The following is a 22,373-nucleotide window of genomic DNA, read 5'->3' as shown; positions in this document are numbered from 1 at the left end:
AGGTAAGTCCTTCTGCTCTCTCTCTTTTACTTTTTTTTTCTGTAGTTTGTTTTGATTTAGTTTAGCAACTAAATCATTTAAATAAATTCTGTAGATTTTTATGTGGCTTGCTAAAATATATACAAAGCCACTCACAAACTTCCAGAATTATTGGAGTCATATTTAATATATATTAAATATAAATCCAAAGCAAATAGTTATTGGATTAATTCAAATGGCCAAAATAATTATCTCTGTGACTCCAAAAATATTGGTTTAAATTTTACCTCTTACCAATATTTCCATGGAATAACAGGAACATTTTCTTGGACACATTTGAGAAGATTTAATTGTTGGTTATTTTTAGAGGTTTCCTGAGGCTTTTGAAAATTCCTCAATTCAAATTTCATTTGAATTTAAACATGATGCACACACCAGACAGTACCAGAAGCTAGGGATGTGACACCGTGCCGCAGCCGGCGCGGAGCGGGAGCATCGTTGTCTTCGAGCCTCAGACCCAGGAGGAGGCGGCGCTGGATGCCGTCAGTCGCCGCCTGCAAGGCCGGACGGAACGGCTCGAAGCCTTCGCCCAGGCTGAGGTGGAGCGGACGCGTGACCTGGAGCGCGCCGTTCTAGTAAGTTTTCTTGTAATTTTTTCTTTATGGGGGCGCGCCAGCGCACCCACTGGGTGTAGCCCCCGAGGTTCGGGCCAACTACGTAGTAGTTGGGTCGAATCTTTAGAGTGTTGGCCTTGTTCTGATTTCTGCTTTCTTCAGCATCTCGACGCCTTCCGGGTCGCCGCCTTCAATCGTCTCCTGGGCAAGCACCGGGAGCTCAAGGAGTAGCTTGCCTTCAAGGAGGAGGAGCTCCGCGTAGCCACATGTATTCTTGTGCTCTTTTCTAGTGGGGGCGCGCTAGCGCACCCATTGGGTGTAGCCCCCGAGATTTAGGCCAACTACGCAGTAGTTGGACCAAATCTTAAGTCTTACTTTTTTCTTCTGCTGAGTCCTTCTTTTTCGCAGCCGAGGTGCTGTCCTGGCGGACTCGTTTGCTCCGGGCCGGTCATCACTACAACCGGCTCGTTGCCGACACCGGCTGTCTTGGTGTTGAAGCAGCGCAGGCGAGGGCAGAGGCGGCCGCGGCTCGGCGGTCTCTTAACGAGGCCAACCGGCTGCATCAGCAGCTGGCGGGTCACAAGAGCCACCTCGAGGCTGAGGTGGAGCACCTTAAGGCGGAAGCCGCCAAGGTGGCGGAGGCGCATCAGGCCCTGGTGGAGGCAGACCAGCAGCGCGGCCAGCTGGCCGACGACAAGGGGCGGCTCCAGGACGAGGTGGATCGCCTGCGGGAGCAGGTCACCACGGCTGAGGGGGCCCGTCAGGACGAGGCCCGTCGCCGCGAGGTGGCCGAGAAGGCGGCCGAAGACAAGGACGCCGAGCTGAAGGCGGCCCTTGCCGAGGCGGCCGATCTAGAGAAGGCGCTCAAGGAGCACGACCGCGCCATCGAACGGGAGCGGCGTGGTATGTTGCTTGAAGCGCAGCACCTGGAAGAGTCCTTCTCCAGTAAGTGCTTTTTTCTTGTCGTTTGCCGGGTTGGGATCCGGCTGTCGGTGTCAAAACCGGTGGATCTCGGGTAGGGGGTCCCGAACTGTGCGTCTAGGCCGGATGGTAACAAGAGGTAAGGAACACGAAGTTTTACCCAGGTTCGGGCCCTCTCGATGGAGGTAGTACAAGAGTAGATCTACCACGAGATCAGAGAGGCTAAACCCTAGAAGCTAGCCTATGGTATGATTGTATATTGTCCTATGGACTAAAACCCTCCGGTTTATATAGACACCGGAGAGGGTTAGGGTTACACAAAGTCGGTTACAATGGTAGGAGATCTACATATCCGTATCGCCAAGCTTGCCCGTTGGGGAACGTAGTAATTTCAAAAAATTTCCTACGCACACGCAAGATCATGGTGATGCATAGCAACGAGAGGGGAGAGTGTTGTCTACGTACCCTCGTAGACCGAAGCGGAAGCGTTGACACAACGTAGAGGAAGTAGTCATACGTCTTCCCGGTCGAACCGATGCAAGCACCGTTACTCCGGCACCTCCGAGTTCTTGGCACACGTTCAGCTCGATGACGCTCCCCGGGCTCCGATCTAGCAAAGCTTCAGGGAGGAGTTCCGTCAGCACGACGGCGTGGTGACGATCTTGATGTTCAACCGTCGCAGGGCTTCGCCTAAGCACCGCTACAATATGACCGAGGTGGAATATGGTGGAGGGGGCACCGCACACGGCTAAGGAACGATCACGAAGATCAACTTGTGTGTTCTAGGGCGCCCCTGCCCCTGTATATAAAGGAGCCAAGGGGAGGGGGCGGCCGGCCAAGGAGGGCGCGCCAAGGGGGAGTCCTACTCCCACCGGGAGTAGGACTCCCTTCTTTCCTAGTTGGAGAAGGAGAAGTGGGAAAGAGGAGGAAGAGAGAAAGGAAGGGGGGGGGCGCCGCCCCCCTCTCCTTGTCCTATTCGGACTAGGGAGGGGAGGGGCACGCGGCCACCTCTTGCCTCCTTTCCTCTTCTCCCTTAGGGCCCATGTAGGCCCAATAACCCCCGGGGGGTTTCCGGTAACCCCCCGGTACTCCGGTAAAATCCTGATTTCACCCGGAACGAATCCGATATCCAAATATAGGCTTCCAATATATCGATCTTTATCTCTCGACCATTTCGAGACTCCTCGTCAAGTCCATGATCACATCCAGGACTCCGAACAACCTTCGGTACATCAAAATACATAAACTCATAATGAAACTATCATCGTAACGTTAAGCGTGCGGACCCTACGGTTCGAGAACAATGTAGACATGACCGAGACACGTCTCCGGTCAATAACCAATAGCGGAAACTGGATGTTCATATTGGTTCCTACATATTCTACGAAGATCTTTATCGGTCAGACCGCATAACAACATACGTTGTTCCCTTTGTCATCGGTATGTTATTGCCCGAGATTCGATCGTCGGTATCTCAATACCTAGTTCAATATCGTTACCGGCAAGTCTCTTTACTCATTCCGTAATACATCATCTCACAACTAACTCATTAGTTGCAATGCTTGCAAGGCTTATGTGATGTGCATTATCGAGATGGCCCAGAGATACCTCTCCGACAATCGGAGTGACAAATCCTAATCTCGAAATACACCAACCCAACATGCACCTTTGGAGACACTTGTAGAGCACCTTTATAATCACCCAGTTATGTTGTGACGTTTGGTAGCACACAAAGTGTTCCTCCGGCAAACGGGAGTCGCATAATCTCATAGTCATAGGAATATGTTTTAGTCATGAAGAAAGCAATAACAACATACTAAACGATCGGGTGCTAAGCTAATGGAATGGGTCATGTCAATCGGATCATTCACCTAATGATGTGATCCTGTTAATCAAATAACAACTCTTTGTCCATGGTTAGGAAACATAACCATCTTTGATTAACGAGCTAGTCAAGTAGAGGCATACTAGTGACACTCTGTTTGTCTATGTATTCACACATGTATTATGTTTCCGGTTAATACAATTCTAGCATGAATAATAAACATTTATCATAATATAAGGAAATAAATAATAACTTTATTATTGCCTCTAGGGCATATTTCCTTCAGTCTCCCACTTGCACTAGAGCCAATAATCTAGTTCACATCACCATGTGATTTAATACCAATAGTTCACATCACCATGTGATTAACACCCATAGTTCACATCGACATGTGACCAACACCCAAAGGGTTTACTAGAGTCAATAATCTAGTTCACATCGCTATGTGATTAACACCCAAAGAGTGCTAAGGTGTGATCATGTTTTGCTTGTGAGAGAAGTTTAGTCAACGGGTCTGCCATAATCAGATCCGTACGTATTTTGCAAATTTCTATGTCAACAATGCTTTGCACGGAGCTACTCTAGCTAATTGCTCCCACTTTAAATATGTATCCAGATTGAGACTTTGAGTCATCTGGATCATTGTCAAAACTTGCATCGACGTAACCCTTTACGGTGAACCTTTTGTCACCTCCATAATCGAGAAACATATCCTTATTCCACTAAGGATAATTTTGACCAATGTCCAGTGATCTACTCCTAGATCACTATTGTACTCCCTTGTCAAACTCAGGGCAGGGTATACAATAGGTCTGGTACACAGCATGGCATACTTTATAGAACCTATGGCCGAGGCATAGGGAATGACTTTCATTCTCTCTCTATCTTCTGCCGTGGTCGGGTTTTGAGTCTTACTCAACTTCAGACCTTGTAACACAGGCAAGAACTCCTTCTTTGACTGTTCCATTTTGAACTACTTCAAAATCTTGTCAAGGTATCTACTCATTGAAAAACTTATCAAGCGTCTTGATCTATCTCTATAGATCTTGATGCTCAATATGTAAGCAGCTTCACCGAGGTCTTTCTTTGAAAAACTCCTTTCAAACATTCCTTTATGCTTTGCAGAATAATTCTACATTATCTCCGATCAACAATATGTCTTTCACATATACTTATCAGAAATGTTGTAGTGCTCCCACTCACTTTCTTGTAAATACAGGCTTCACCGCAAGTCTATATAAAACTATATGCTTTGATCAACTTATCAAAGCGTATATTCTAACTCCGTGATGCTTGCACCAGTCCATAGATGGATCGCTGGAGCTTGCATATTTTGTTAGTACCTTTAGGATTGACAAAACCTTCCGGTTGCATCATATACAACTCTTCTTTAATAAATCCATTAAGGAATGCAGTTTTGTTTATCCATTTTCTAGATTTCATAAAATGTGGCAATTGCTAACATGATTCGGACAGACTTAAGCATAAATACGAGTGAGAAACTCTCATCGTAGTCAACACCTTGAACTTGTCGAAAAACTTTTTGCGACAATTCTAGCTTTGTAGATAGTAACACTACTATCAATGTCCGTCTTCCTCTTGAAGATCCACTTATTCTCAATTGCTTGCCGATCATCGGGCAAGTCAACCAAAGTCCACACTTTGTTCTCATACATGGATCCCATCTCAGATTTCATGGCTTCAAGCCATTTCGCGGAATCTGGGCTCACCATCGCTTCTTCATAGTTCGTAGGTTCATCATGATCTAGTAGCATGACTTCCAGAACAGGATTACCGTACCTCTCTGGTGCGGATCTTACTCTGTTTGATCTACGAGGTTCAGTAGTAACTTGATCTGAAGTTCTATGATCATCATCATTAACTTCCTCACTAATTGGTTTAGGTGTCACAGAAACCGGTTTCTGTGATGTACTACTTTCCAATAAGGGAGCAGGTACAGTTACCTCATCAAGTTCTACTTTCCTCCCACTCACTTCTTTCGAGAGAAACTCCTTCTCTAGAAAGGATCCATTTTTAGCAACGAATGTCTTGCCTTCGGATCTGTGATAGAAGGTATAACCAAAAGTCTCCTTTGGGTATCCTATGAAGACACATTTCTCCAATTTGGGTTCGAGCTTATCAGGTTGAAGCTTTTTCACATAAGCATCACAGCCCCAAACTTTAAGAAACGACAACTTTGGTTTCTTGCCAAACCATAGTTCATAAGGCGTCGTCTCAACAGATTTTGATGGTGCCCTATTTAACGCGAATGCGGTCGTCTCTAAAGCATAACCCCCAAAACGATAGCGGTAAATCTGTAAGAGACATCATAGATCGCACCATATCAAGTAAAGTACGATTACGACGTTCGGACACACCATTACGATGTGGTGTTTCGGGTGGCGTGAGTTGCGAAACTATTCCACATTGTTTCAAATGTACACCAAACTCATAACTCAAATATTCTCCTCCACGATCAGATCGCAGGAATTTTATTTTCTTGTTACGATGATTTTCAACTTCACTCTGAAATTCTTTGAACTTTTCAAACGTTTCAGACTTGTGTTTCATTAAGTAGATATACCCATATCTGCTTAAATCATCTGTGAAGGTGAGAAAATAACGATATCCGCCACGAGCCTCAACATTCATCGGACCACATACATCTGTATGTATGATTTCCAACAAATCTGTTGCTCTCCCATAGTACCGGAGAATGGTGTTTTAGTCATCTTGCCCATAAGGCACGGTTCGCAAGTACCAAGTGATTCATAATCAAGTGGTTCCAAAAGTCCATCAGTATGGAGTTTCTTCATGCGCTTTACACCGATATGACCCAAACGGCAGTGCCACAAATAAGTTGCACTATCATTATCAACTCTGCATCTTTTGGCTTCAACATTATGAATATGTGTATCACTACTATCGAGATTCATCAAGAATAGACCACTCTTCAAGGGTGCATGAACATAAAAGATATTACTCATATAAATAGAACAACCATTATTCTCTGATTTAAATGAATAACCGTCTCGCCTCAAACAAGATCCAGATATAATGTTCATGCTCAACGCCGGCACCAAATAACAATTATTTAGGTTTAATACTAATCCCGAAGGTAGATGTAGAGGTAGCATGCCGACCGCGATCACATCGACTTTGGAACCATTTCCCACGCGCATCGTCACCTTATCCTTTGCCAGTGTTCGCTTAATCCGTAGTCCCTGTTTCGAGTTGCAAATATTAGCAACAGAACCAGTATCAAATACCCAGGTGCTACTGCGAGCTCTAGTAAGGTACACATCAATAACATGTATATCACATATACCTTTGTTCACCTTGCCATCCTTCTTATCCGCCAAATACTTGGGGTAGTTCCGCTTCTAGTGACCAGTCCCTTTGCAATAGAAGCACTCAGTTTCAGGCTTAGGTCCATACTTGGGTTTTTTCACTTGAGCAACAACTTGCTTGCTGTTCTTCTTGAGGTTCCCCTTTCTTCCCTTTGTCCCTTTACTTGAAACTAGTGATTTTGTTTACCATCAACACTTGATGCTTTTCTTGATTTCTACCTTCGTCGATTTCAGCATCACGAAGAGCTTGGGAATTGTTTCTGTTATCCCTTGCATATTATAGTTCATCACGAAGTTCTACTAACTTGGTGATGGTGACTAGAGAATTCTGTCAATCACTATTTTATCTGGAAGATTAACTCCCACTTGATTCAAGCGATTGTAGTACCCAGACAATCTGAGCACATGCTCACTGCTTGAGCTATTCTCCTCCATCTTTTAGCTATAGAACTTGTTGGAGACTTCATATCTCTCAACTCGGGTATTTGCTTGAAATAGTAACTTCAACTCCTGGAACATCTCATATGGTCCATGACATTCAAAACGTCTTTGAAATCCCGATTCTAAGCTGTTAAGCATGGTGCACTAAACTATCAAGTAGTCATCATATTGAGATAGCCAAACGTTCATAACGTCTGCATCTGCTCTTGCAATAGGCCAGTCACCTAGCGGTTAATTAAAGACATAATTCTTCTGTGCAGCAATGAGGATAAACCTCAGATCACGGACCCAGTCCGCATCATTGCTACTATCATCTTTCAACTTAGTTTTCTCTAGGAATACATATAAAACATAGGGAAGAAATAACGCGAGCTATTGATCTACAACATAGATATGCAAATACTATCAGGACTAAGTTCATGATAAATTAGAGTTCAATTAATCATATTACTTAAGAACTCCCACTTAGATAGACATCCCTCTAATCATCTAAGTGATCACGTGATCCAAATCAACTAAACCATAACCGATCATCATGTGAAATGGAGTAGTTTTCAATGGTGAACATCGCTATGTTGATCATATCTACTATATGATTCACGCTCGACCTTTCGGTCTCAGTGTTCCGAGGCCATATCTGCATATGCTAGGCTCATCAAGTTTAACCTGAGTATTCTGCGTGTGCAAAACTGGCTTGCACCCGTTGTAGATGGACGTAGAGCTTATCACACCCGATCATCACGTGGTGTCTGAGCACGACGAACTTTGGCAACGGTGCATACTCAGGGAGAACACTTTTTATCTTAAAATTTAGTGAGAGATCAACTTATAATGCTACCGTCAATCAAAGCAAGATAAGATGCATAAAAGATAAACATCACATGCAATCAATATAAGTGATATGATATGGCCATCATCATCTTGTGCTTGTGATCTCCATCTCCGAAGCACCGTCATGATCACCATCGTCACCGGAGCGACACCTTGATCTCCATCATAGCATCGTTGTCGTCTCGCCAATCTTATGCTTCTACGACTATTGCTACTGCTTAGTGATAAAGTAAAGCATCACAGGGCGATTGCATTGCATACAATAAAGCGACAACCATATGGCTCCTGCCAGTTGCCGATAACTTGGTTACAAAACATGATCATCTCATACAATAAAATTTAGCATCATGCCTTGACCATATCACATCACAACATGCCCTGCAAAAACAAGTTAGACGTCCTCTACTTTGTTTGTTGCAAGTTTTGCGTGGCTGCTACGGGCTTAAGCAAGAACCAATCTTACCTATGCATCAAAACCACAACGATAGTTTGTCAAGTTGGTGCTGTTTTAACCTTCGCAAGGACCGGGCGTAGCCACACTCGGTTCAACTAAAGTTGGAGAAACTGACACCCGCCAGCCACCTGTATGCAAAGCACGGCGGTAGAACCAGTCTCGCGTAAGCGTACGCATAATGTCGGTCCGGGTAGCTTCATCCAACAATACCGCCGAACCAAAGTATGACATGCTGGTAAGCAGTATGACTTATATCGCCCACAACTCACTTGTGTTCTACTCGTGCATATAACATCAAACCATAAAACCTAGGCTCTGATGCCACTGTTGGGGAACGTAGTAATTTCAAAAAAATTCCTACGCACACGCAAGATCATGGTGATGCATAGCAACGAGAGGGGAGAGTGTTGTCTACGTACCCTCGTAGACCGAAGCGGAAGCATTGACGCAACGTAGAGGAAGTAGTCGTACATCTTCCCGGTCCAACCGATCCAAGCACCGTTACTCCGGCACCTCCGAGTTCTTGGCACATGTTCAGCTCGATGACGCTCCCCAGGCTCCGATCCAGCAAAGCTTCGGGGAGGAGTTCCGTCAGCACGACGGTGTGGTGACGATCTTGATGTTCAACCGTCGCAGGGCTTCGCCTAAGCACCGCTACAATATGACCGAGGTGGAATATGGTGGAGGGGGGCACCGCACACGGCTAAGGAACGATCACGAAGATCAACTTGTGTGTTCTAGGGTGCCCCCTGCCCCCGTATATAAAGGAGCCAAGGGGAGGGGGCGGCCGGCCAAGGAGGGCGCGCCAAGGGGGAGTCCTACTCCCACCGGGAGTAGGACTCCCTTCTTTCCTAGTTGGAGAAGGAGAAGTGGGAAAGAGGAGGAAGAGGGAAAGGAAAGGGGGGGGGCGCCACCCCCCTCTCCTTGTCCTATTTGGACTAGGGAGGGGAGGGGCGCGCGGCCACCTCTTGCCTCCCTTCCTCTTCTCCCTTAGGGCCCATGTAGGCCCAATAACCCCCGGGGGGTTTCCGGTAACCCCCCGGTACTCCGGTAAAATCCCGATTTCACCCGGAACGATTCCGATATCCAAATATAGGCTTCCAATATATCGATCTTTATGTCTCGACCATTTCGAGACTCCTCGTCATGTCCATGATCACATACGGGACTCCGAACAACCTTCGGTACATCAAAATACATAAACTCATAATGAAACTATCATCGTAACGTTAAGCGTGCGGACCCTACGGTTCGAGAACAATGTAGACATGACCGAGACACGTCTTCGGTCAATAACCAATAGCGGAACCTGGATGTTCATATTGGTTCCTTCATATTCTATGAAGATCTTTATCGGTCAGACCGCATAACAACATACGTTGTTCCCTTTGTCATCGGTATGTTACTTGCCCGAGATTCGATCGTCGGTATCTCAATACCTAGTTCAATCTCGTTACCGGCAAGTCTCTTTACTCATTCCGTAATACATCATCTCACAACTAACTCATTAGTTGCAATGCTTGCAAGGCTTATGTGATGTGCATTACCGAGATGGCCCAGAGATACCTCTCCGACAATCGGAGTGACAAATCATAATCTCGAAATACGCCAACCCAACATGTACCTTTGGAGACACCTGTAGAGCACCTTTATAATCACCCAATTACGTTGTAATGTTTGGTAGCACACAAAGTGTTCCTCCGGCAAACGGGAGTTGCATAATCTCATAGTCATAGGAACATGTATAAGTCATGAAGAAAGAAATAACAACATACTAAACGATCGGGTGCTAAGCTAATGGAATGGGTCATGTCGATCAGATCATTCACCTAATGATGTGATCCCATTAATCAAATAACAACTCTTTGTCCATGGTTAGGAAACATAACCATCTTTGATTAACGAGCTAGTAAAGTAGAGGCATACTAGTGACACTCTGTTTGTCTATGTATTCACACATGTATTATGTTTCCGGTTAATACAATTCTAGCATGAATAATAAACATTTATCATGATATAAGGAAATAAATAATAACTTTATTATTGCCTCTAGGGCATATTTCCTTCATTGCCTTCCACGCCAAGGAAAGTCCCTTCTGGACACGGGACGAAGTCTTCAATCTTGTATCTTCATAGTCCAGGAGTCCGGCTGAAGGTATAGTACGGCCATCGGGACACCCCCTAATCTAGGACTCCCTAAGTAGCCCCCGAACCAGGCTTCAATGACGATGAGTCCGGGGCGCAGATTGTCTTCGGCATTGCAAGGCGGGTTCTCCTTCAAATTCCGTGTACCTATTGAATAAAGTCCAGTTTCTTGCAAATGTTGCGCTCCTTGGCTTCTACGCCCAATAATGGGCATCTCCCACGTGTGAAACGAATATGAAAAGTCTGAGTGTTTTTTCATTCACACCCCTAGCCGCGTAAATGAGCTGCCCATTTAAGGGGACGCGGATTTAGATCCAAACCACATCTTCCCCCCTTTGCAAGTGTTCATCAGAGCGCATCCGACAAAGGTCCATTCCACCATGTCCAGCGATAGCAACTCCTCCTCTCGCCCTTCCATCCCTCAGCCTGGATATTGGGAGAGATGCTCCGTCCCGCATAGCGAGTTAGTGACGCTGCAGACCAAGGGATTTCTCCCCTCGGCCTATATGATCCCGGTTCGAGCCGGTCTTGCCATCTATAACGGCGGAAAGCAAGCGAAGAGTGCCCCTAATCCCTCCAAAGGAGAGCGGGTATGCCTTGTCCCTTATTTAATAAGAGGGCTCGGATTTCCAATCCATCCATTTCTCCGGGGGCTGCTGGAGTTCTACGGCCTCCAGCTACACAATCTCACGCCTGCCTCCGTATTGCATATCGCGGGATTCGTAGCCCTCTGCAAGCTGTTTTTGGGTGTTGAGGCTCATTTCGAGCTATGGAAAAGGTTATTCTGCCTTGTGCCCCGCTCTAAGGAGGGGTCAATGTATCAAGTGGGCGGAGCCTAAGTGTGGCGCATCGCCGGGACCGGATATCGTCCGAAGACTGGCCTTCGGAATGGTTTTACATAGAGGACGTCCCGCTGCCGGATCCTGTTCGGATCGGCCTCCCTGAGTTCGACATTGCTCCCTTAAAGAAGCGCCTAAGCTGGCGTCCACGGAGCCCTTAGAGGGAAAGTGACAGGGACGTCATTTACCTGATGGGCCGAATAAGATTGTTAGCCCATTCCGGACTGACCATGATCGGGGTTATGGCCGAATGCATCATGCGGGGGGTGCAGCCGCTTCAGTATAGAAGCCACCCCATGTGGGACTTCAATGGGGAGGACGACGCCGCCCGCTACGGCCGTAAGGGGCCGGATTCAGTTGCCGCTCTACTAAAGATCTTGTCCACTTTGTATAAGGGAGAAGAGGAGGAATTTCTCCGCGTCAACCCACAAGGTGGATTCTCTATGCACAATCCCCCAAGCTGGGTAAGCGGTCGCATTTACTTGCCCATTTGTTTTGTATTCCCATTGTTAAATATTTAGTCTAACGACTTCAACGCAGGAACTGCGCCGAGCTGTTAAGGAAATAAACAGCCCTCCGCCACAACCCGAGGACACAGGAAGGTCCTTCGACCCGGCCTCTCAAGAGGATCCGGACATATCTGTGGAGCTGATTGATGGAGTGTTCCATCAATTGAGCAAGGACAACGCCTTGGTGGCCATTACGGCCGATTACCCAGGGCTAATCCCGGCCTCCCAGGTAACTGAGATCGAAGTCCCAGTACCCCGAATAGGTGTCCGCCCTCTCGTGTTTTCAGTTTCCTGATTACAACCGAGCTTTGCAGGGGAGGTTTTTGAGACGGGAGGCTGAACCTGCGGCGGCAAGCCAGCGAGGGGCCGCCGGGCCCCGTGGGCAGAAAAGAGGTGCAGTCCGGACCGAGGCGTCAGCGCAAAGGTATGGCGCACCCCCTTATCCCAAGTGTTACACCTGCGAGGCATATTAACACTCATGCTCTTTTCAGGACAAAGAGACCTCGCCGGACTATACCCGGAGAGGCTGCCAACCGCCCCTCCACCAGCCAGGCTCCAAAGCCTGGTACGGAGGCGGGGGTGAACACAAGGCGTGCACCGGACGCTCCTCCGATGGAGGATGTGGACAGGTTGTCTGCCGTCAACTCTGAGGTGGAGAGTGCCATGAACCACAGGCATCGCCGGACAATTCTTCGCGATGCTTGTTTCTCCCAAGAGGCATTAGATGCCTTTAATTCAGGAGATGCGTACCTTCGTGCCGCTCAAAATGGTCTAGCCAGAGCCACGGAGCAATATGTAAAAGACATACGGGTAAGAAAATTTTGGTAATTATATATATATATATATATATATACCAGTAGCCCCCGAGACTTGAAACAGTTAGAATAACTGATTTAAGGATCATTTGTTATGCAGGTTCTTACGGAAAAGAATTCCCTACTGTCCAAGGAGCTGGAAGATTGCAAAGCCCAACTTGAGGCCGCACTAGCCGCGGCAGGGGAGCCCAAGGAGACCCCCTCTGGTAATATACACTTCGAAAGATAAGTATTTTGCGAAGCGCGGCATGGGTGCGAATCTGACAAATGAAATTGCAGATGGAGCCGGATTGAATCCGGAACAACAACACCTCCTACGCCAGCTAAAGGCTGGTGAGAAGGTGCTGACAAAGGTGAGGCGGGAGAAGAACAATCTCCAAGATGCCAACACCAAGCTGGGCGTCAAGATGAAAGATGTTTGTGCCCAGCTGTCAGACTCCGTTAAGGAGAATCAGCGGCTTCGGCACGGCATTTTTAGTAAGTGCTTGAACGAACCTTTGAAAGAAAGTTCGGCGGGGAAGTCGACTAACAGAGCAATGTCTGTAGGTGTGCTAACAGGTCGTCCTGCAGAGGAGATGCCCGGTTCTACGGGTGACCTTCTTCCCGAGCTCTCGCAACTGCTCGATTGAGTTCGGCAGGCAATTGAAGGCGTCGCCCAGGCCCTGTGGCCATCCATCTCCATGCCCGAGGGTCTTGGAGAGCTTGCGGAGAAGCTAAGGGGAGCACGGAAGCGCTTCCGATTGTGGAAGATATCGGCATGCCGTCAAGGCGATAGGGAGGCCCGGGCCATGGTGAAGACGCGGTACACAAAGGTTGACCCCAATCATATGGCCGAGGTCGGTCTTGTGGGGCCCGATGGGAAGGAGATCCTTGTAAGCTTAGTGTACGACCAAGTAGAATTGGCCGCAAAGTATTCCCAGCAGGACTGTAAATTAGACAGCCTGTTAGATGGTATTGAAGAGGAATACAATCAGTCAAATGACTATGTAATGTAATTGACATTTAGAATGCCTTCTAGCCGGATTGTAGATCGTTTGTCATGGCCGACCTTTTTGCTTCAGCCTCGGGACCTGACGGTCCGGAGTGTGTCCGAATTCCCATGCGGTTATATAAGAACCGGGGAATGCATGGAGACCAGGCATAGGGGTCATTAGTGCGTGAATAGACAAGTGCCCGACTAGTTATGTTATATTACATGGTTAGTAAGAAACATTTTCCAGGGAGAATAGTTCCGTTAGGGGTTCCTTTCCCTGGGAGGCATGCCCTAAAGTGCATGCCCATTCCGCGAAAAAGACGCGGAAAAAAGCATCTGGGGGCACATAAATAAATAGATAAATGAAAAGATCATCTTTTAGATCACCGACCGAATATTCCCTTAAGAACACTAGCTTTCGGCTTCACCCAGTCTGAGGTACACATCCGGCTTATCCGGCAGTAGCAATCGCAGAGGTGCTCCCTTTACCGCCTAGCCGAACAATCGGGAACGTAGGGGTAAGCACAGGAGCCAGGCAACCCAGCTTGGCCAAAACTTAAGTCATATCGATGCATATAATGGTGAAATAAAAGGTACATGCGGAAGTGTAACACATGTGTTGGGAATGAAGCCCGTATAAATAAGCTTCTGTTAAAAGAAGCCCCAGGTTTAATGAGTGCGAATAGCACACCATTTGATGAGCCTTTAAGGGCTATGAGAGAAAGGAAAGGGAGAAGGAGAGAAATGTAAGAAAGACAGTATATAAAAAATGGACAGAGGAAGGAGACGAACACAGAGTCCAGTGCTAGGCATAGAATCTTCGGAGACGGGCTGCGTTCCATGGGTTCGGCTCGAGTCGGTTATCCGATGCATCTCGCAGGCGGTACGCTCCACCAGTCAGGACTTGGTCGATCATGAAGGGACCTTCCCACTTGGGCTTGAGTTTGTCCTTTTTCTTGTCCAACAGGCGTAGAACTAATTCGCCAACGTTGTAGTTTTTGGCCCGTACTTCTCTGCTTAGGTATCTTTGAGCCTGCTGTTGATAGAATGCGGAATGGGCTTTTGCCACGTCACACTCCTCCTCCAATGCGTCCAAACTGTCTTGCCGATTGAGCTCGGCTTCTCTTTCTTCGTACATGCGCACTCGAGGTGAGTCATGAATTACGTCGCAAGGCAAAACTACCTCTGCGCCGTACACCATAAAGAATGGTGTGTATCCGGTGGTGCGATTCGGCGTGGTCCGCAGCCCCCAGAGTACGGAGTCGAGCTCCTCTACCCAGTGCGTGTTAGATTCCTTGAGGGACCGCACTAATCTGGGTTTGATGCCGCTCATGATAAGACAATTTGCACGTTCGACCTGGCCGTTAGTTTGTGGGTGATAGACGAAAGCATAATCGAGCTTGATGCCCATGTTTTTGCACCAGAGTTTTACCTCGTCGGCAGTAAAGTTCGTGCCGTTATCAGTGATGATGCTGTGGGGGACGCCGTAACAGTGTAAAACCCTGGATATAAAGTCTATCACCGGTCCGGATTCGGCCATCTTAACAGGCTTGGCTTCTATCCATTTGGTGAACTTATCCACCATGACCACTAAGTATTTTTGCTTGTGGGTTCCTCCTTTAAGGGGTCCAACCATGTCAAGCCCCCAGACCGCGAAGGGCCAAGTGATGGGGATAGTTTGGAGGGCGGTGGGTGGCATATGGCTTTGGTTTGCAAAGAGCTGGCAACCGGTGCATCGTTGGACTAAGTCCTGGGCGTCTGCCCGGGCCATCGGCCAATAAAAGCCTGTACGGAAGGCCTTGCTTACAAGGGACCGAGCTGCCGCATGATGACCGCTGAGTCCGGCATGAATTTCAGCCAGGAGGTTCCGCCCTTCCTCTTCGGAGATGCACCTTTGACGGACTCCGGTAGTGCTTTTCTTATAAAGCTCTCCCTCGTGGACTTTGTAGGCTTTGGATCGCCGCACTATGCAGCGTGCCTCATTTTGGTCCACAGGGAGTTCCTGCCTAGTAAGGTAGGCGAGGAATGGTTCCATCCACGAGGCGATAACGGCCATTATTACGTGGGCTGAAGGGGTTATTTCATTGGCAGAGCCTCCGATTGTGTCGGAATGTTCGGTATCGGGCAGTGCGGTTGGGTCTGGGCTGTCATTGTTCGGCTCCCCTTCCCATACTACGGATGGCTTGAATAGCCTTTCCAAGAAGATGTTGGGGGGGACTACATCGTGTTTTGCGCCGATGCGTGCCAGGACATCTGCCGCCTGATTATTTTCCCGGGCTACATCATGGAATTCAAGCCCTTCGAACCGAGCTGACATTTTTAGGACGGCATTGCGGTAGGCTACCATTTTTGGATCCTTGGCATCGAAGTCTCCATTTATTTGGGATATTGCGAGGTCCGAGTCCCCACGCACCTCTAGGCGTTGAATGCCCATGGATACTGCCATCCGGAGACCATGTAAAAGGGCCTCATATTTGGCTGCATTGTTGGAGTCCGTGTACATAATCTGGAGTACGTATTGAACTGTGTCTCCTGTGGGGGACGTCAAAACGACGCCAGCTCCCAGTCTGGCCAACATCTTGGAGCCGTCGAAATGCATGATCCAATTTGAATATGTGCCGTACTCTTTAGGGAGTTCGGCCTCCGTCCATTCTGCGACGAAGTCGGCCAAGACTTGCGACTTGATGGCTCGCCGTGGCTTATAAGTTATGTCGAACGGGAGGAGCTCAATGGCCCATTTTGCAATCCGGCCCATTGCGTCACGGTTGTTTATAATATCGTTAAGTGGTACTACCGAGGCTACTGTTATTGAACACTCTTGAAAGTAGTGTCGTAGCTTCCGGGATGCCATGAATACCGCGTACGCAATCTTTTGATAATGCGGGTACCGTGATTTGCAGGGAGTGAGGACAGTGGACACATAATAGACTGGCTTTTGAAGGGGGAATTTGTGTCCATCCGTTTCTCGTTCGACGACGAGCACTGCGCTTACAACCTGATGTGTTGCTGCAATGTATAATAGCATTGGTTTGCCAATGTTTAGCGTGGCCAGGACTGGGTTTGTTGCCAATATGGCTTTTATTTCGTCGAGTCCGGCCATGGCTGCATCCGTCCATTCGAAGTGTTCGGTGCGCCGAAGTAGGCGGTGAAGGGGTAGGGCTTTTTCTCCCAAGCGGGAGATAAAGCGGCTTAGAGCCGCCACGCATCCGGTTAACTTTTGTATTTGTTTGAGGTCCTTTGGTATATGCAGTTGCGACAAAGCTCGGATCTTGGCTGGATTTGCTTCAATTCCTCTACCGGATACAATGAAGCCCAAGAGCTTTCCGGCTGGAACGTCGAAAACGCATTTTTTCGGGTTGAGCTTGATGTCGTATGTTCGGAGGTTATCAAATGTGAGCCTCAAGTCGTCTACTAGAGATTCTACATGTCTTGTTTTGACGACCACATCATCTACATATGCCTCCACTGTTTTGCCGATCTGGGTTGCCAAACATGTTTGAATCATGCGCTGATATGTTGTGCCGGCGTTTTTCAGCCCGAAGGGCATTGTGTTGAAGCAGAATGGGCCGTATGGTGTGATAAATGCCGTTGCGGCTTGGTATGATTCTGCCATCTTGATTTGATGGTAGCTGGAATATGTCAGGACCCCGATTCCAAGTCACATCGATCTAGCATGTAACACCTCATATCGCTTCGCAGCCTCACGCACGGTATTCCCACGGGTGTCGCCTTACTATGGTCCGGGACCGTTTGCGTCTTTTGGCTCACGTATATGATAGTGTCGCTAGCATCCATATGACAGAGAACCCGGGCTGACATGGCTAGTCGTGAACCCAAAGCGACACCAACCTATGGGGACAGGCATACATGTATCACATCGAGCATGTCGGTCAACAGCGTGTGAATCCGGGCTGTAGCACTGGGCTAACAGGACTCCGGGAACCCAGGCTGTAGCAGGCTAGGCAGGACTCTGGATGTCACTGCGTGACATTTCCCCGAATGGACAGACACAGGAACGAAGTGAAATACATGCCGGCCAGTCAAGTGTCCTGAGAAGTAGTGCTGGGCTAGCAGGACTCCGGTGAACCGGGCTGTAGCAGACTACTATGGCTCATGGAAGCACAAGACTACATTTCCCCATAGGAGAGGATACCAAAGATAAACAACTAGGTTGTCGGATCCCACACATACCAAGCATTTCAATCATACACACAATATGCTCTTTATGTGTAAATACAACATGGCATCACAACATAACTCTACGACTCAAGTATTTATTCATTAGGCTCCGAAGAGCGAGATATTACAAACATGGGTCTCATGACCCAACATTCAGAGCATACAAGTCAAAGCACATGCGGAAGCTTAACATGTCTGAGTACAGAAATCTACAAATGAAAAAGGCAGAGAAGCCGGACTATCTACAAGACCCTCCCAAGGTACAAGATCGTAGCTGAGGTAGCAAGCTAAACGTCGAAGTCCAAGCGGAACTACTAGCGGGACTGAAGTCTCTCTGCAAAACATAAAATAAGCAAACGTGAGTACAAATGTACCCAGCAAGACTTACATCAGAACTAACTACATATGCATCGGTATCAACAAAGGGGGTGGTGGAGTTTAACTGCAGCAGGCCAGCTTTGACTCGGTGGCTATCCTGAACTACGACTGCAAGTAACTCTTTGAGGTGGCGCACACGAGTCCACAAATTCACCATACCAATACACCACTATGGATCCGCTCCCGTCTCCCTGCGAGAACGCCATCCATAGCACTCACACTTATCTTGCGCATTTTAGAGTATCCACTTTCGCTTGTCTATGAACTATGCAAGGGGTCCAAGTTTCCATATCCGAGGAATCCGGCTATTCGAATAGATAATGATAAACCCTGCAGGGGTGTACTTCTTCATAGATGCTCTCTCCACTTACCACCATGTACACATCGTGTATCTCGGCAACCTTCAAGCGTAAGCCTGGCGAGGGAGTCGGCCACGACCTGACTAACCAACAAGTCTCTAGTCCAGGTTTATCGCCTATTCGGGTTCCATCTGCAAGGAGATCCGGCCGGGGTGTCGCTCACGGCCCCAAACGATGTGAGCAGGGTTCCCAAGCCCACCATCCGGGTGCCACTTGGTACACCGTGCCACTATGCCTAGTCTGTCCCAAGCCCACTTGTACCGGGTGCCACTTGGTAGACTACTAACACTACCTACAAACACCAGAAACTAGTTGCAACTCCTGGACAGAGATCAGGTTGATTAATAAGTCGAGAGGGGCACTTAAGCATTCCAATGCGTGGTAGTAGCTGTTCATGGATCACAAACACAGAACTCGGTTCCTGAGAACGGCTGCAATGAGACAACCCACCATGTACTCCTACATGGCCTCTCACCGCTACCTTTACCAAATCGTGTTCACACGCTTAGCTCTCAACGGTAGAACATGTTCACCACATTCCAATTCATTTCCGATGAATCAGACCTGACTCAACTCTAAGCAGTAGCAGGCATGCCAACAAGCATGAATGAGTAGGCACATCAGGGCTCAAACAACTCCTACTCATGCTAGTGGGTTTCATCTATTTACTCTGGCAATGACAGGTCATGCAGAGGAAAGGGGTTCAACTACCGCAGCATGTAACAGTTGAATCGGTGTTGTCCTTAATGCAGTAAAAGAGAGCAGGAGCGAGAGAGTGGGATTGTATCGGAATGAACAAGGGGTTTTGCTTGCCTAGCACTTCTGAAGATAGTATAGCTCTTCATCGGTGTCATCAAATTTATCGCTAGATCAATGTCTACTAAGGGGGGGGGGGGACAAACACCGGCAACTGAGAAAGAACAAAATCAACACATGACGATATGCAACAATATGATGCATGCTATGACATGACAATATGAATGTGTTTTGGGCTAATGCAACAGAAAGTCATTTTAATTGAAGTGGAATTCAAAACTATATCAAATTCCAACTCCAAACCTATTACCAATTATTCCATAATCATGAATTGTCCTATTCAGTGAGGTTAACTTGTTCAAACATGCATGAAAATACCATATTCAGATTCTTTGGATTTTTCTGATAATTTTTCATATATAATTTATTTCATTTGGAGTTACGGTTGATTTACTATGAATTTTAGAAGTTTATACTATTTTCTGGAATTTCCTGAGTAAGAAAAAAATCCAGAAAAACCTATTACTGCGTCAGCATTGCGTCATGCTGACCTCAGCAGGTCAACAGACCCGGTCCAGGTCAAACCTGACCAGTGGGACCTGCATGTCAGTGACTCACACTGGTTAGTCCCACAAACAGGTGGGTCCAGTCAACGCTGACTAGGTCAAAGTCAACGCCGACACGTGGGCCACAGGGTTATCACTAATCTAAACAGAAAATTGATCTAACCTAAAAATGCACTGGGGCCCACATGGCAGTGGCCCTGGGGGTGTTTAGCATGGTTATTAGTGCTAAATAAACCGTCGCCACGTCAGCAGGTGACGCCGGCGACCACAGCAGCGGCGGGATCTCGCCGGAGTTGGTCGGGGCGGGGCTACAGGCCGCGACTGGTCGCGCTGAAGGCACCAGGAGGGAGCCCGTGCTCCCGCGCATCTAGGGGCGCACGTAGCTGGGCACAGGGAGGCCGGGGTCGACGACAGCGACCACTTGGGCGGCGGCCGGAGCTACGGGTTTGGGCGGAGCGAGGCTACGGAGCGCTAGGGGCTGGCTGAGGGGCTATACGGACTCCTGGGGCATCTAGGAGCTCGCTTGGCTTGTCGGACTGAGCGCAACAACACGGCAGCGCCATGCCCGGCGTCCATGGCGGACGGCGGCTCTCGGTACGGTGGCTAGCACGGCGACAGTGCGGGAAAACCACGGGGAGAGAGGGGAAACGTAGGAGAGCTCACGGGGGGCTAGCAGGGAAGACGACGAAGTCGGGGAAGCTCTGGACACGCCGAATCGGAGCCGGCGATCTTCAGTGCCCGTCGGTGAAGACAACGACGGTGGCGATGAAGCAGGGCCTCCGGGCGTTGCGTATCTCGGTGGAGAGGGCAAGGCAGACGCGGCGGAGCTCCTAGGCTCAGTGGTAGGGCGAGGGGTGGTCGTTGGCCTTGGGTACGGCGAACGGCGGTGACGGTGGCGTTCGGTGGTGAGAGGGAGAGAGAGCAGAGGGAAGGGGAGAGGTTGCGGGCGAGGGAGAGAGAGGACAGGGGTCTCTAGGCGTCTCCGTGGCGTCGCGAGGACAGGGCGAAGGGGAGCAGGAGGTGGAAGCAGGAGGTGGAGCTCGGTTGCGCGCGCGTTGACACGGCGTCATCCTCCTGGCAGAAGCTAGGAGACGACTGGCAGGGGGCTGGTGGGCTGGGCCAACTGGGCCAGCTCCAGGTAAGTGGCTGGGCTTCTCTCTCTGTCCTTTCTAATTTATTCTGTTTTTCTATTTCTGACATTTGTTTTAATTTGGTTTTTGAACCAAACTATTTTTTCTGCTTCTGACAATTTTTGCAGGGACTAAATGGATTATTCCAAAGCCCCTCAACAATTATCAGAATTATTGGACATATAGTTAATATATCACCTATATAAATCCAATGCAAATAATTATTGGATTAACTCAAATGCCCAAAATAAATATTTCTGTGACTCCAAAAATATTGGTTTGAATTTTACCTCTTGTCAATATTTTTATAGCTTTAACAAGAACATTTTCTTGGGTTTATTTGAAGCAATTTTTAATGTTGATCATTTTTTTTTGAAATGATTTGTGAGGCTTTCAGCTTTCCCCAATTCAACTTTCAGAAATTTAAACATGATGCAAGCAAGATGCAAACACTAGGCAACACCAGAAGCTAGGGATGTGACAGCTCACCCCTACTAAACAAGAATCTCGTCCCGAGATTCAAGTCGTGAGGTAAGAAGACAGAGGGACACAAGCTAACACAATCTTCACGATCCAGATGTCTTTCTCGAGGATGTTGATTCATTGCATCACCTTGATCTCGACGTCTTGCTTTGAGAACTACATCCAACATGCCAACGAGTAGAAAGGGAGAATTTAAGAAGAATCGACCTTCCTGCGGTTCGAGCAACTTAGGATCATCTTAATGATCATAGGATCAACTCATGGAATGAGACTTAGTAACATCTCTGGAGCTATGAGGCAAAACACACATCGAGAGAGATGGAAGGTAATAGATGACAAGGGTTCAAATTGGTAGGCAACAATTCCATGCTGGAGTAGGATGGTGCATCGTTTCAAAGTAGCGAGGAGGTAACTGCCATGATTCCATAACGGGACACCTTAGGGAAAGGTGACTCGTAGAGCATTTCCCTTAAGTGGCAAAGAGAATTACTTTTGATACAAAGATCGTTGAAACTCTTTATACCAGCCTCAGGCAATCACAAACGATCATGTGAAGGAGCTCGAAGAAATGGCATACTCGAACTAGAATGAATGATGTGGACTACCTGGTTGAAGACAACGCAATGGATGATTTTGTGTAGGATCGAAAGTATGTCTAGAGGGGGGGGGGGTGATTAGACTACTTGACAAAATAAAAACTTAACCTTTTCCCAATTTTAGTTCTTGGCAGATTTTAGCTATTTTAGGACAAGTCAAGCAATCATCACACAATTCAAGCAAGCATGCAAAGAGTATATTGGCAGCGGAAAGTAAAGCATGCAACTTG

At 47.8% G+C, this 22,373-nt stretch overlaps 1 pseudogene; it reads left to right on the top strand.

Moving 5' to 3' along the window:
- LOC123056756 (DNA excision repair protein CSB-like) overlaps positions 1 to 22,373 on the top strand; it is a 116,524-nt pseudogene that overhangs the window by 12,463 nt on the left and 81,688 nt on the right.

The sequence above is a fragment of the Triticum aestivum genome, chromosome 3A (assembly GCF_018294505.1).
Source record: "Triticum aestivum cultivar Chinese Spring chromosome 3A, IWGSC CS RefSeq v2.1, whole genome shotgun sequence".
NCBI lineage: Eukaryota > Viridiplantae > Streptophyta > Magnoliopsida > Poales > Poaceae > Triticum > Triticum aestivum.
The sequence above is the reverse complement of the archived record's forward strand: the minus strand, read 5'-3'. Positions and strand labels throughout refer to the sequence as shown.